The 13,417-nt window shown below is 40.3% G+C and overlaps 1 protein-coding gene across 4 annotated transcripts in view; it reads left to right on the top strand.

The window, feature by feature from the left end:
* The first annotated feature begins 4,310 nt into the window (after positions 1–4,310).
* RNF141 (ring finger protein 141) overlaps positions 4,311–13,417 on the top strand; it is a 56,075-nt gene continuing 46,968 nt past the window's right edge. For 2 of the 4 annotated variants that reach the window (XR_009532961.1, XR_009532960.1), the window contains exon 1: positions 4,312–4,773. The gene's annotated coding sequence lies outside the window, so the exon portion shown is untranslated. Of the gene's footprint in view, positions 4,774–13,417 lie in introns of all 4 variants that reach the window. The other 2 variants (XM_060103468.1, XM_060103469.1) reach the window with 2 other exon arrangements.

Raw genomic sequence — 13,417 nt, 5'->3', positions numbered from 1 at the left:
TAAGGTATAATTGGCATATAATAAACTGCACATGATAGAAGTGTACAATTTGAGAAGTTTTGACACATGTATATACCTATGAAACCATCACTATAATTAAGAAAATGAACATATCTATCACCCCAAAAAGTTTCCTCCTGCCCCTAAGTAATACCACCCTCCCACTCATCTCTACCCTAGCACATTTTCATCCCCCAGCCCAAGTAACCACTGACCTTTGTGTCACTATAGTTTGGATTCTCTAGAATTTTATATCAATGGAATCACACAGAATGAATTGTTTTTTAGTCTGGTTTCTTTCACTCAGAATAATTACTTTGAGATTCATCCATGTTGTTGAGTATATCAGTTGCTCATTGCTTGTTATTCCTGAGGAGTATGCCATTGTGTGGATAAACCATAGTTTGTTTTCCATTCACCTGTTGATGGACATTTGGGTTGTTTCCAGTTTGGGCCTATTACAAATAATGCTGCTATGAATTCATGTGTAAGTCTTTGTGGGTAAATACCTAGGAGTGGAATGGCTGGATCATATGGTAGGTGTATGTAGGTCTTTTAAAAATGGCCAAACTTTTTCCCAAAAAAGTTGTATCATTTTACATTCCCAACATGCAGTATATGAGAATTCCAGTTGTTCCACATCCTTGCCAATACTTTATATGATCAGTCTTTTTAATTTTAGCCATTCTAATAACTAGGGTGTGCAGTGATATCTCATTGTACTTCTAATTTGCATTTCCCTAATGATAATGATGTTGAGCATCTTTTTGTGTGCTTATTTTGTCATCCATATATTCTCTTTGGTGAAGTGCCTATTTAAATTTTTTGTCCACTTAAAAAAATTGGTTATCTTCTTATTGAATTGTAACATTTCTTTATATATTCTAGTTAGAAGTCCTTTGTCAAATATATGTTTTGCAAATACTTTCTCCCAGTCTGAGGCTCACCTTTTCATTTTCTTAAGTATGTTTTGAAAAGCAGAAGTTTTAATTTTGAGGAAGTGAAACTTATTACATGTAATTTTTTTCCTTTTATGGATTGTGCTTTTTGTGCCATTTTCTTAATCTTTGCCAAATCCAAGGTCACTAAGATTTTTCTCCTATGTTCTCTTCTATAAGGTTTATAATTTTAGCACTTAAATTTAGATTTATGATCCATTTTTAGTTAATTTTTGCATATGATATAAGGACAGGATCAAGATTCTTTTCTTTATTTTTATTTTTGGCATATGCTATCCAGTTGTTCCAGCATCATTTGTTGAAAAGATTATCCTTCCCCCATTGAACTGCTTTGGCATATTTCTTGAAAATCAATTGACCATATTTGTGTAGGTCTGTCTCTGCACTCTATTCCGTTACATTGCTCTATTTGCCTGTCTTTACACCAGTACCACACTGTGTTGATTGCTGTGTCTCTTATAAAGTCTTGAAGTCTGGTAGTCTAAGTCCCTCAACTTTGTTTTTCCTTTTTTTTTTTTTTTTTTTTTTTTTTGCGGTACGCGGGCCCCTCACTGCTGTGGCCTCTCCCGTTGAGGAGCACAGGCTCCGGACGCGCAGGCCCAGCGGCCATGGCTCACAGGCCCAGCCTCTCCGCGGCATGTGGGATCTTCCCGGACTGGGGCACGAACCCGTGTCCCGTGCATCGGCAGGCGGACTCTCAACCACTGCGTCACCAGGGAAGCCCTGAACTTTGTTTTTCTTGATCAAAGTTTGGGCTACTCTAGGTAGCATTTTCATAGAAATTTTAGAATCAGCTTGGTAATTCCCACAAAATGAACCTGCTATGATTTTTATTGGACTTGCCCTAAGTCTATAGATCAATTCAGAGAAAAATGACATTTTAAAACGATTGAATCTTCTGATCCATGAACATGATATATCTCTGTATTTAGATCATTAATTTCTCTCACAATATTTCAGAGTTTTCAATTTATATGTCTTTCACATTTTGGTCAAATGTATCCCTAAGTTTGTGTATGTGTGTGTTTGTTTTGGGGTTTTTTTGCTGCTAAATGGTATTTAAAACATTTCAAAGTCTAATTTTTCATTGTTAGAATAGAGAAATAAACTGATTTTTATACACTGACTTGGTATCCTTCGAAACTCACTTCTAGTTCTAGTAGATTTTTTTGTAGTATTCTAAAGTATTTTTGTCTGCAAATACAGTGTTCTTTCTTTCTTTCCAATGTAATGCCTTTTAAAAATTTCTTTGTCTGGTTTTGTTGCACTGACTAGAACCTCCAACACTACATTTAACTGAAAGCAATTTTTTTCAGAGAAATAGTCCTGACTCCTGGCCCAGATTAGGTTCAACTATAGGACCTTGTTGAATTTAATTAGATTTTTTAAAATCATTATGTATGGTTCATCATTAGGCTGTTAGTTTTTACCACATTCATATATTCATCAAATGTTCAAATGTTGAACAATTACTGCATGCCAGGCTTTGTGCTGGTTGTCAGGGAGACAATCCTCAGTACACTCTCCATAAGGTATATAAAAGGAGTACACATAACACAACACTGTAAATCAACTATACTTCAATAAAAAAATTTATTAAAGGGATACACAGACACATGGATCTGGCCCTAATGAAGTCTCACCACCTCACTGAGGCAGTTTAGAACAAGAGTTAAAAAACACAGGCTCAGGGTTTCCCTGGTGGCACAGTGGTTAAGAATCCCCCTGCCAATTCAGCGGACACGGTTTCGAGCCTTGGTCTGGGAAGATCCCAAATGCCGCGGAGCAACTAAACCTGTGTGCCACAACTACTGAGCCTGCGCTCTAGAGCCCGCAAGCCACAACAAGAGAAGCCACGGCAGTGAGAAGCCCACGCACTGCAACAGAGAGTAGCCCCCGATGACTGCAACTAGAGAAAGCCTATGCGCAGCAACGAAGACCCAAATGCAGCCAAAAATAAATTAATTAAATAAATAAATTTAAAAATATATATTTTTTAAAAAGCACAGGCTCAGGGTTCAGTCAGCTTGCGTTTGAATCTGCCTCTGCTCCTTACTGATTGGTTGACCTTGGAAAACTTGACTTTCTTAAGCCTGTTTCTTCAACTGTAAAATGAGAGTATTAATACCTACCTCATAGGACTGCTGTGTGGATTAAATGAATTAATACCTTTAAAGCACTCAGAACAGGGCTTGGCACATAGTAAATTGTCAACAAATATATCTATTATTAGAGGGCAAGATTAGTTCTTGCAAGGTAAATCTACAAATGACTGGGGAAGGATGTGTGGCAACATGCACAAGCATAAGACGTAGTTTAATTTAGCTGCTAAGCATAAAGGCGATAGTGAGAGTCATACCTGGGTCTAAACCCTTGCTCTGCTGTTTATTGGCTGTGCAACTTTAAGTGAACTATTTAAACAAGAGCAATGCCTATAAAGTGCCTAGTATAGTATTTGGCACACAACAGATGCTTAATATACAGCAATTATCCACTACGGACGTTCTGAAAAGCCATGATCTCACCAACATGTGTTCATAATAATAATAGTTGCCATTTACTAGGGCTTACCATTTTGGACTCTCTGCTGGTTACTTCCTATATATTCTCTCTCTTTTTTTTTTTTTTTTTTTTTTTTTTTGTGGTACGCGGGCCTCTCACTGTTGTGGCCTCTCGTGTTGCGGAGCACAGGCTCCGGACGCGCAGGCTCAGCGTCCATGGCTCACGGGCCTAGCCACTCCGCGGCATGTGGGATCTTCCCGGACCGGGGCACGAACCCGTGTCCCCTGCATCGGCAGGCGGACTTTCAACCACTGCACCACCAGGAAAGCCCCTATATATTCTCTTTTATGCTTCTTAATCTAGCTAGGTGAGCATAATGAGCCCCTTTCATGATAAAGAAACGAAATGATCTTTGTGTAGCTATAACCAGTGGGAGGTTGGAGGCCTAATAAGTAGTGGCTTGGAATCCAAGCCTTGACCAAACCGGGGCTCGCAGTGCCTTTGCCACTCGCTGGGCTCTCGCTCAGGGGATGGGGCCAGGAGAGCCGGCACCCGCCAGGCCGCACCCACTGAGGCCCCACGGAGCCTTAGCCTAGAGGAGCCTGCCAGGCGAGGCCTCTTCCGCCGCCCCTAGGGCACGGCCCCCTCCTTGGCCTCCGCCGCCACACTTCCCTATCGGATGGCCTCCGGGACCGGGGCCTCGCAGGTCCTCAGGAGAAGCTGAGCCAGCTAGCAGAAATTCTGGGGAGGAAGGTTGGGCACCGTCTCTAAGCAACGCGCTGGGCCGGTTTGGGGGCGGGGGAGGTGCACGCCTTGTACGTCACCGATGTGCGACCGGGTAGCGGCCGGAGCCGCCGCCGCCGCCTGCGGGTCTGAGAGGCTGGCTGAGGCGGCGCCGCTGCTGCCGGAAGCGCGATGCCTTGAACCTGGGGTGAGCTCCGTAGCGCTGGTCTGTCGCCGCTTCCCCTGCGCTGCTCCACAGCCCTTGGACAGGGAGGAGAAACGCCGGCCAGGCCTCGACTGCCGCGCCGGGCTTCCGTGGGGAGACAAGCCCCGACCCGCCGCCGCCGTCTCTAGGCCTCGGCTTAGGGTGTGGAGCTGGCTTGGGAGGCCCTTCCGTGGTCGCACTGTCTCTAAGCCAGTGGTTTCCAGTGACAGAGCGTGGAAGTGGCTTGTCCCGTTTTGGGGGGGAGTGGTTCTGGGGGATCAGGAGACAGCTTTTCCTCCTCGAGCGCGGATCCGCTTTTGAATGTTGCCGCCGGCGCAGTCAGTCGGCCCTCGGACGTAGCTGTTGGTGCAGGTGCGAGTGCAGGTGCGCTTGAGGCGGGGTGGTGGCGGAAGGGTGGTGGGTGTGTTGAGTTAACGCGCGAGTGAGGCTAGAAACCTGTGCGCGCCCCCCACCCTGGACACCCCAGTTAGAAACCCTTGCCTGGGTGATGGCTCAGAAATGGCCAAGTCGGTCTACTTAACCCGTCCTCCCGTTCTAAATTAGCTTAGGCTGCTCCCCTTGCCAAAGACCTGGCCTTGTCGAACCAGCCACCGTGAGACCCGGCAGAGACCAGAAGTTTTCTGGCTACTAATTGTAGTATTCATTCTTGGAAAGGAAACTTTCTGTGTCGCGTTTGAAATGATTTCTTTGTTATTTTTATCGTGTTACAGAATGTGAGTTTACTATTATTGTTCAAATTTATCCCCAGCCCCTTTAAAATTGCAGTGTACGTCCGTGTTCTGACCCTGTCCTATTTCACCGTGCCAGGTGATGCAGTTCTCATCTCTGGCGTATTTCTAAAGCGGCCGTGACACTTCCTATGGCTTATAACTCTTAGATCTTATGCATGAAGTGCTTCTTTTCCACCTCCCCCCCTTCCCTGCGCGCCCATTCTTCCTGCTGTAAAATGAGCTCCAAACGTTCTGAATTTCATCTGAAACATGAGGTGCCCCGGACTAACGATCCTAAATTAGTCGCCTCTATATTGGAAAGCCTTCTGAGAAGTGATGCTTTCTGAATTCAGAACTCAAAAATAGTATGAATATTTCTCCTTTCCTCTGATGCTGCCTGGCTGCAGTTTCTAAATATTTCCCTCCAGGATATGGTTGTGTGTTTCCAAAATGTGTTCTTTGTCATTTGATAAAAGTGAGTTTTATATTTGGTGTGTGTTGCCTGATCCTTCTAAGTTCGCATTTAAGGACTTGACACACTTCCTTTCCCTTTCTCTTCCCCAAAAAGCAGAGAATGTCCAGAGAGAATTCTTACAAGTCTAGTTAGTGCATTTTTCCACATATTAAATGTATTTAGTAAACACCCTGGTGATATCAGAAACCCATATTTTCAGTCTCCAAGTACTATCCTTTTGTAGTTTTTCTTTGCATAAAATTTTTGTCTGATTAGGGTCTTTGACCCCAGAACAGGCATTCTAGACTCTACAGTGTCTCTGACTAGTCTGATAGTTTCACTATGGTCTGTAATAACTGCTGTTATTTTCTTGTCTTGCAGGACAGCTGATAATCAGTTTACAGATCTAGAGTTTGAGTAAACAATGAGTAATAAAATAGGGACCTAGTTTTTAGTACTTAGTTTTTTTCACTGATGCTAAAACGGATTTAACAGTGAAAATAATTGATGATTATTTCAACTATAAATATCTCTCCTGTAAGTAAAGAAGTTGATACAAAATTTCATGGAGGTCTCAGAGAGGTTTTCTAAATCCTACAGTATTTGTGAGCTAGTCATCTTGTACTTCCAGGCTTTTCATCTTTGCTTTAATCCTTTTATGAATGGATATGGTTTAAATTTTCATCAAGGTTTTTTTTTTCCAGTTACCCATGATGTGATTTTTATAGCTTTACAAAGAATATTTGAACTACAGCAATTCATTTTGTTAGAAAAAGCACTGATCAAGTGTATGTTACCACCCACTAGGGAATGTGGCATTTTTGGAATCCTTGATATTCTTATGAGTTTCAAAATAACAATTATTCTTTATTTAGAAAATCCTTCAAATGTTTTTTTGAAAGCACATTGTTGTCCTGCTTGAAAGGACTAAATTATAGGGGCACAATAGTATGAGAGCTGCCAGTTCTTTGAGAAGTCTTGACCAGAGATTTATCTTTTGCTGAATTCTATGCCAGTGGTTTGCAAATTAAGTTCCTATTCAATACTGCTGTTTCATGATCTAGAGGGAAGTATTTTGCTTATACCAAATAATGAAAATTTCTCAATTTACATAAACATTAATGATACATTTTTACAATTTTATATTTTTTCTTCCATGTATTTTTTTAACTTCAGCTTCTCTGCAACTAGTAGATGACTGAACAAGTTAACAAAACCCAAAAGAATACCAAGTTAATAAAAAACCAGAAACTGTCAGCAATATTTACTGTATCCATTCATAAACATTTATTGTGTGCTTATGTATCTGCCAGAAGAGAGAACACAGCTACTACCCTCAAGGAGCTCACAGAGGGGGATGGTCAAGTGACCTAACTGATGATATGTGCTGTGATAGAAGAATGTGTCTAGTCACCAAAGACGAACATTGAAAAACCTGTGGCGGGTGACTAGAGGGTGGCCTCAGCAGATTGTTTCATGAACGTGCATGCACCCTTTGATTGTGGTTTTATTGCATCTAGATCACAGAGTCATATTTTTATGCCCATGATGGACGTTGACATTTATCATTTTATGGTATTCAAAATGAACTGTAAATCCAGGGCCCTCTCCACTGAACCAGGTTGAGAACCAATTTTCCATGCTCTTTCAGTAGTCTCTAGATAGTGTTCCCTTTTAATCTGAGGAGTTAATAATCAGGTTTCCCAAATACCTGATACCAAGTGGAATTATAAGATAACAAGTTAATATGCTACCTCAAATTATAAATTTTACTCAAAGTTAGGACTCCAGTTCAAAACAATGCAGAAACAAAAGGGACCATTTTCTTTTTTTCGGGTAGGGGGGTACTGTTTATTGAGGTATAATTGATGTCAATATTATATAAGTTTCAGGTGTACAACATAGTGATTTATAATTTTTAAAGGTTATACTCCATTTATAGTTATTATAAAATATTGGCTATATTCCCTTTGTTGTACAATATATCCTCGTAGCTTACCCATTTTATACACAATAGTTTGTATGTCTTAATCCCCTATCCCTATCTTGCCCCTCCCCTTTTCCCCCTCCCCACTGGTAACCACCAGTTTGTTCTGTTATATCTGTGAGTCTGTTTCTTTTTTGTTATATTCACTAGTTTATTTATTTATTTATTTTTTTCTTTTTGCGGTATGCGGGCCTCTCACTGTTGTGGCCTCTCCCGTTGCGGAGCACAGGCTCCGGATGCGCAGGCCCAGCGGCCATGGCTCACGGGCCCAGCCGCTCCGCGGCATATGGGATCCTCCCAGACCGGGGCACGAACCCGTATCCCCTGCATCGGCAGGCGGACTCTTAACCACTGCGCCACCAGGGAGGCCCCACTAGTTTATTTTTTTAGATTCCATATATTAGTGATGCATATGGTGTTTGTTTTTCTCTGTCTGACTTCAGTTTCAGGTGTACAGCAAAGTGAATCAGTTATACATATACATATATCCACTCTTTTTTAGATTCTTTTCCCGTATAGGCCATTACAGTGTACTGAGTAGTGTTCCCTGTGCTATACAGTAGGCCAATATTAGTTAACTATTTTATATATAGTAGTGTGTATATGTCTTTTTTTTTTTTAAGAAGATGTTGGGGGTAGGAGTTTATTTATTTATTTATTTATTTTTGCTGTGTTGGGTCTTCGTTTCTGTGCGAGGGCTTTCTCTAGTTGTGGCAAGTGGGGGCCACTCTTCATTGCGGTGAGCGGGCCTCTCACTATCGCGGGCTCTCTTGTTGCGGAGCACAGGCTCCAGACGCGCAGGCTCAGTAGTTGTGGCTCACGGGCCTAGTTGCTCCGCGGCATGTGGGATCCTCCCAGACCAGGGCTCGAACCCATGTCCCCTGCATTAGCAGGCAGATTCTCAACCACTGCGCCACCAGGGAAGCCCACGTAGTGTGTATATGTCAATCCCAATCTCCCAATTTATCCCTCTCCCCCTTTCCCCTTGGTAACCGTAAGTTTGTTTCCTACATCTGTGACTCTATTTCTATTTTGTAAATAAGTTCATTTGTACCATTTTTTTAGATTTCACATATAAGTGATATCATATGATATTTGTCTTTCTCTGTCTTGACTTAAATCAGTCAGTATGACAGACTCTAGATCCATCCATGTTGCTGCAAATGGCATTATATTTCGTTCTTTTTTATGGCTGAGTAATATTCCATTGTATATATGTACCACATATTCTTTATCCATTCATCCACTGATGGAGATTTAGGTTGCTTCCATGTCCTGGCTATTGTAAATAGCACTGCAGTGGATATTGGGGTGCATGTATGTTTCAAATTATAGTTTTCTCTGCATATATGCCCAGGAGTGGGATTGTTGGATCATATGGTAGCTCTATTTTTAGTTTTTTAAGGAACCTTCATTTTGTTCTCCATAGTAGCTGTACCAATTTACATTCCCACCAAGAGTGTAGGAGGGTTCCCTTTTCTCCACACCCTCTCCTGCATTTATTGTTTGTAGATTTTTTGATGATAGCCATTCTGACTGGTGTGAGGTGTAGGTTTGATTTCATTTCTCTAATAATTAGTGATGTTGAGCATCTTTTCTTGTGCTTGTTTGGCCATCTGTATGTCTTCTTTGGAGAAATGTCTGTTTAGGTCTGCACATTTTTTGATTGGGTTGTTTGTTTTTTGAAATAGAGCTACATGACTGTATATTTTGGAGATTAATCCCTTGTCAGTTGCTTCCTTTGCCTCCTTAGGTAGGTTTATTCCTACGTATTTTATTCTTTTTGCTGCAATGGTAAATGGAATTGTTCCCTTAATTTCTCTTTCTGATCTTTTGTTGTTAGTGTATAGGAATGCAAGAGATTTCTGTGTATTAATTTTGTATCCTGAAACTTTACCAAATTCATTGATGAGCTCTAGTAGTTTTCTAGTAGCATCTGTAGGATTTTCTATGTATAGTACCTTGTCATCTTCAAACAGTGACAGTTTTACTTCTTCTTTTCCAATTTGGATTCCTTTTATTTCTTTTTCTTCTCTGATTGCCATGGCTAGGACTTCCAAAACTACGTTGAATGAAAGTGGTGACAGTGGACATCCTTGTCTTGTTCCTGATCTTAGAGGGAATGCTTTCAGCCTTTCACCATTGAGAAAGATGTTAGCTGTGGGTTTGTCATATATGACCTTTATTATATTGAGGTAAGTTTCCTCTATGCCCACTTGCTGGAGAGTTTTTATCATAAATGGGTGTTGAATTTTGTCAAAAGTTTTTTCTGCATCTATTAAGATGATCATATGGGTTTTATTCTTCAGTTTGTTAGTGTGGTGTATCACTGACTGATTTGTGGATATTGAAGAATCCTTGCATCCCTGGGATAAATCCCACTTGATCATGGTGTATTATCCTTTTAATGTATTGTATTCGAATTGCTAGTATTTTGTTGAGGATTTTTGTGTCTATGTTCATCAATGATATTGGCCTGTAATTTTCTTTTTTTGTGGTATCTTTGTCTGATTTTGGTATCAGGATGATTGTGGCCTCATAGAATGAGCTTGGGAGTGTTCCTTCCTCTGCAATTTTTAGGAAGAGTCTCAGAAGGATAGGTGTTAACTCTTCTCTAAATGTTTAATAGAATTTGCCTGTGAAGCCATCTGGTCCTGGACTTTTCTTTGTTGGAAGTTTTAAAATTACTGTTTCATTTTCAGTACTTGTGATTGGTTTGTTCATATTTTCTGTTTCTTTCTGGTTCAGTCTTGGAAGGTTGTACCTTTCTAAGAATTTGTCCATTTCTTCTAGGTTGTCCATTTTATTGGCATGTAGTTGTAATAGTCTCTTATGATCCTTTGTATTTCTATAGTGTCAGTTGTAACTTCTATTTCATTTCTAATTTTATTGTTTTGAACCCTCTCCCTTTTTTTCTTGATGAGTCTGGCTAAAGGTTTATCAATTTTGTTTATCCTTTCAAAGAACCAGCTTTTAGGCTCATTGATTTTTTTCTGTTTTCTTCATCTATTTCATTTATTTCTGCTCTGATCTTTATGATTTCTTTCCTTCTACTAACTTTGGGTTTTGTTTGTTCTTCTTTCTCTGGTTGCTTTAGGTGTAAGGTTATGTTGTTTATTTGAGACTTTTCTTGTTTCCTGAGGTAAGATTATATTGCTATAAACTTCCCTCTTAGAACTGCTTTTGCTGTGTCCCATGGGTTTTGGATTTTTGTCTTCTGTTGGAATTGTCTCTAGGTATTTTTTTGATTTCCTCTTTGATTTCTTCAGTGATCTATTGGTCGTTTAAGAACATGTTGTTTAGCCTCCACATATTTGTGTTTTTTACAGTTTTTTCCTGTAATTGACTTCTAGTCTCATAACGTGGTCAAAAAAGATGCTTGATATGATTTCAGTTTTCTTAAATTTGCTGAGGCTTGATGTGTGGCCCAAGAGGTGATCTATCCTGGAGAATGTTTCATGTGCACTTGAGAAGAAACTGTATTCTGCTGCTTTCAGATGGAAGTATATATTTATATATATTTATGCTGCTTTTGGATGTGAATATATATTTATATATATTATATAAATATAAATTAAGTCCATCTGATCTAATGCATCATTTAAGGCCTGTGTTTCCTTATTGATTTTCTGTCTGGATCACCTGTCCATTGATGAAAGTGGGTTGTTAAAGTCCCCCACTATTATTGTGTTGCTGTCAGTTTCTCCTTTTATGGTTCTTAGCATTTGCCTTATATATTGAGGTGCTCCTATGTTGGGTGCATATATATTTACGATTGTTACATCTTCTTCTTGGATTGATCCCTTGATCATTATGTAATGTCCTTCTTTGTCCCTTGTAACAGTCTTTATTTTAAAGTCTATTTTGTCTGATATGAGTATTGCTACTCCAGCTTTCTTTTGATTTCTATTTGCATAGGATACCTTTTTCCAATTCCCTCACTTTCAGTCTGTTTGCATCCCTAGATCTGAAGTGGGTGTCTTATAGACCCACTATACATACGGGTCTTGTTTTAGTATCCATGCAGCCAGTCTATGTCTTTTGGTTGATGTGTTTAATCCATTTACATTTAAGGTAATTATTGATATGTATGTTCTTAATGCCATTTTGTTAATTGTTTTGGATTTGTTTTTGTAGGTCTTTTTTCTTCCTTCTCTTTTGTTCTCTTGTCTTGTGATTTGGTAACTATCTTTAGTGTTGTGTCTGGATAGCTTTCTCTTTTTTGTGTATGTATCTACTGTAGATTATTGGTTTGCAATTCCCGTGAGGTTTTGATATAGCAATCTATATATATATGATTGTTTAAGTTTCTGGTCTCTTAATTTCTAATGCATTTCCAATATCCTGCATTTGTACTCTCTTCTCACAGTTTCTGGCTTTGATATCATATTTGTGTGTGGATGATTTCCTACCTTTACTTTATATTTGTCTTTACCAGTGAGCTTTCCCATTTGTAATTTTCTTGTTTCTAGTTGTGGCCTTTTCTTTTCTGCCTAGAGAAACTCCTTTAGGATTGTTGTAAAGCTGGTTTGGTGGTGCTGAATTCACTTAGGTTTTGCTTGTCTGTAAAGCTTTTGATTTCTCCATCAAATCTGAATGAGACGCTTGCTGGGTAGAGTATTTTTGGTTATAGGTTTTTCCTTTTCATAGTTTTAAATATATAATGCCACTCCCTTCTGGCCTGCAGAGTTTCTGCTGAAAAATCAGCTGATAACCTTATGGGGATTCCCTTGTATGTTATTTGTTGCTTTTCCCTTGTTGCTTTTAATATTTCTTCTTTGTCTTTAATTTTTGTCAGTTTGATTAATATATGTCTTGGTGTGTTCCTCCTTGGGTTTATCTTATATGGGACTTTCTGCACTTCCTGGACTTGAGTGAGTGTTTTCCTTCTCATGTTAGGGAAGTTTCCGGCTATAATCTCTTCAAATATTTTCTCAGGCTCTTTCTGTCTCTCTTCTCCTTCTGGGACCTCTATAATGCGAATGTTGGTGCGTTTAATGTTGTCCCAGAGGTCTCTGAGACTGTCCTCATTTCTTTTCATTGTTTTTTCTTTATTCTGTTCTGCAGCAGTGATTTCCACCACTCTGTCTTCCAGCTTACTTATTTGTTCTTCTGCCTCATTTATTCTGCTGTTGATTCCTTCTAGTGTGTTTTTCATTTCAGTTATTGTATTGTTCATCTCTGTTTGTTTGTTCTTTAAATCTTCTAGCTCTTTGTTAAACATTTCTTGTATCTTCTCCATCAGTGCCTCCATTCTTTTTCTCAGATCTTGGATCATCTTTACTATCATTACTCTAAATTATTTTTCAGGTAGATTGCCTATCTCCACTTCACTTAGTTATTCTTTTGGGTTTTCATCTTGTTCCTTCATCTGGAGCATATTTCTCTGTTGTCTCATTTTGTGAAACTTTCTGTGTGGATGGACTCCTTTCCACAGGCTGCAGGATCATAGCTCCTGTTGCTTCTGGTGTCTGGCCCCTGGTGTGTGAGGTTGGTCCTGAGACTTGTTCAGGCTTCCTGGTGGGAGAGACTGGTGCCTGCCCACTGGTGGGTGGAGCTGGGTCTTGTCCCTCTGGTGGGCAGGGCCGTGTCAAGGGGTGTGTTTAGGGGTGGCTGTGACCTCAGTACAGCTTTAGGCAGCCTGTCTGCTGATGGGTGGGGCTGTGTTCCTGTCTTGCTGGTTGTTTAGCCTGAGGCGTCCAGCACTGGAGCCTGTAGGCTGTTGCGTAGGGCCAGGTCTTTGTGCCAAAATGGGGACCTCCAGGAGAGCTCACGATTATCAGTATTCCCTGGGGCCTCTGCCACCAGTGACCTTACCTCCACAGTGAGCCACAGACAACCCCTGCCTCCACAGGA

Source organism: Mesoplodon densirostris, chromosome 7, assembly GCF_025265405.1.
Source record: "Mesoplodon densirostris isolate mMesDen1 chromosome 7, mMesDen1 primary haplotype, whole genome shotgun sequence".
Classification (NCBI taxonomy): Eukaryota; Metazoa; Chordata; class Mammalia; order Artiodactyla; family Ziphiidae; genus Mesoplodon; species Mesoplodon densirostris.
This window is presented reverse-complemented; position numbering and strand designations above follow the sequence as displayed.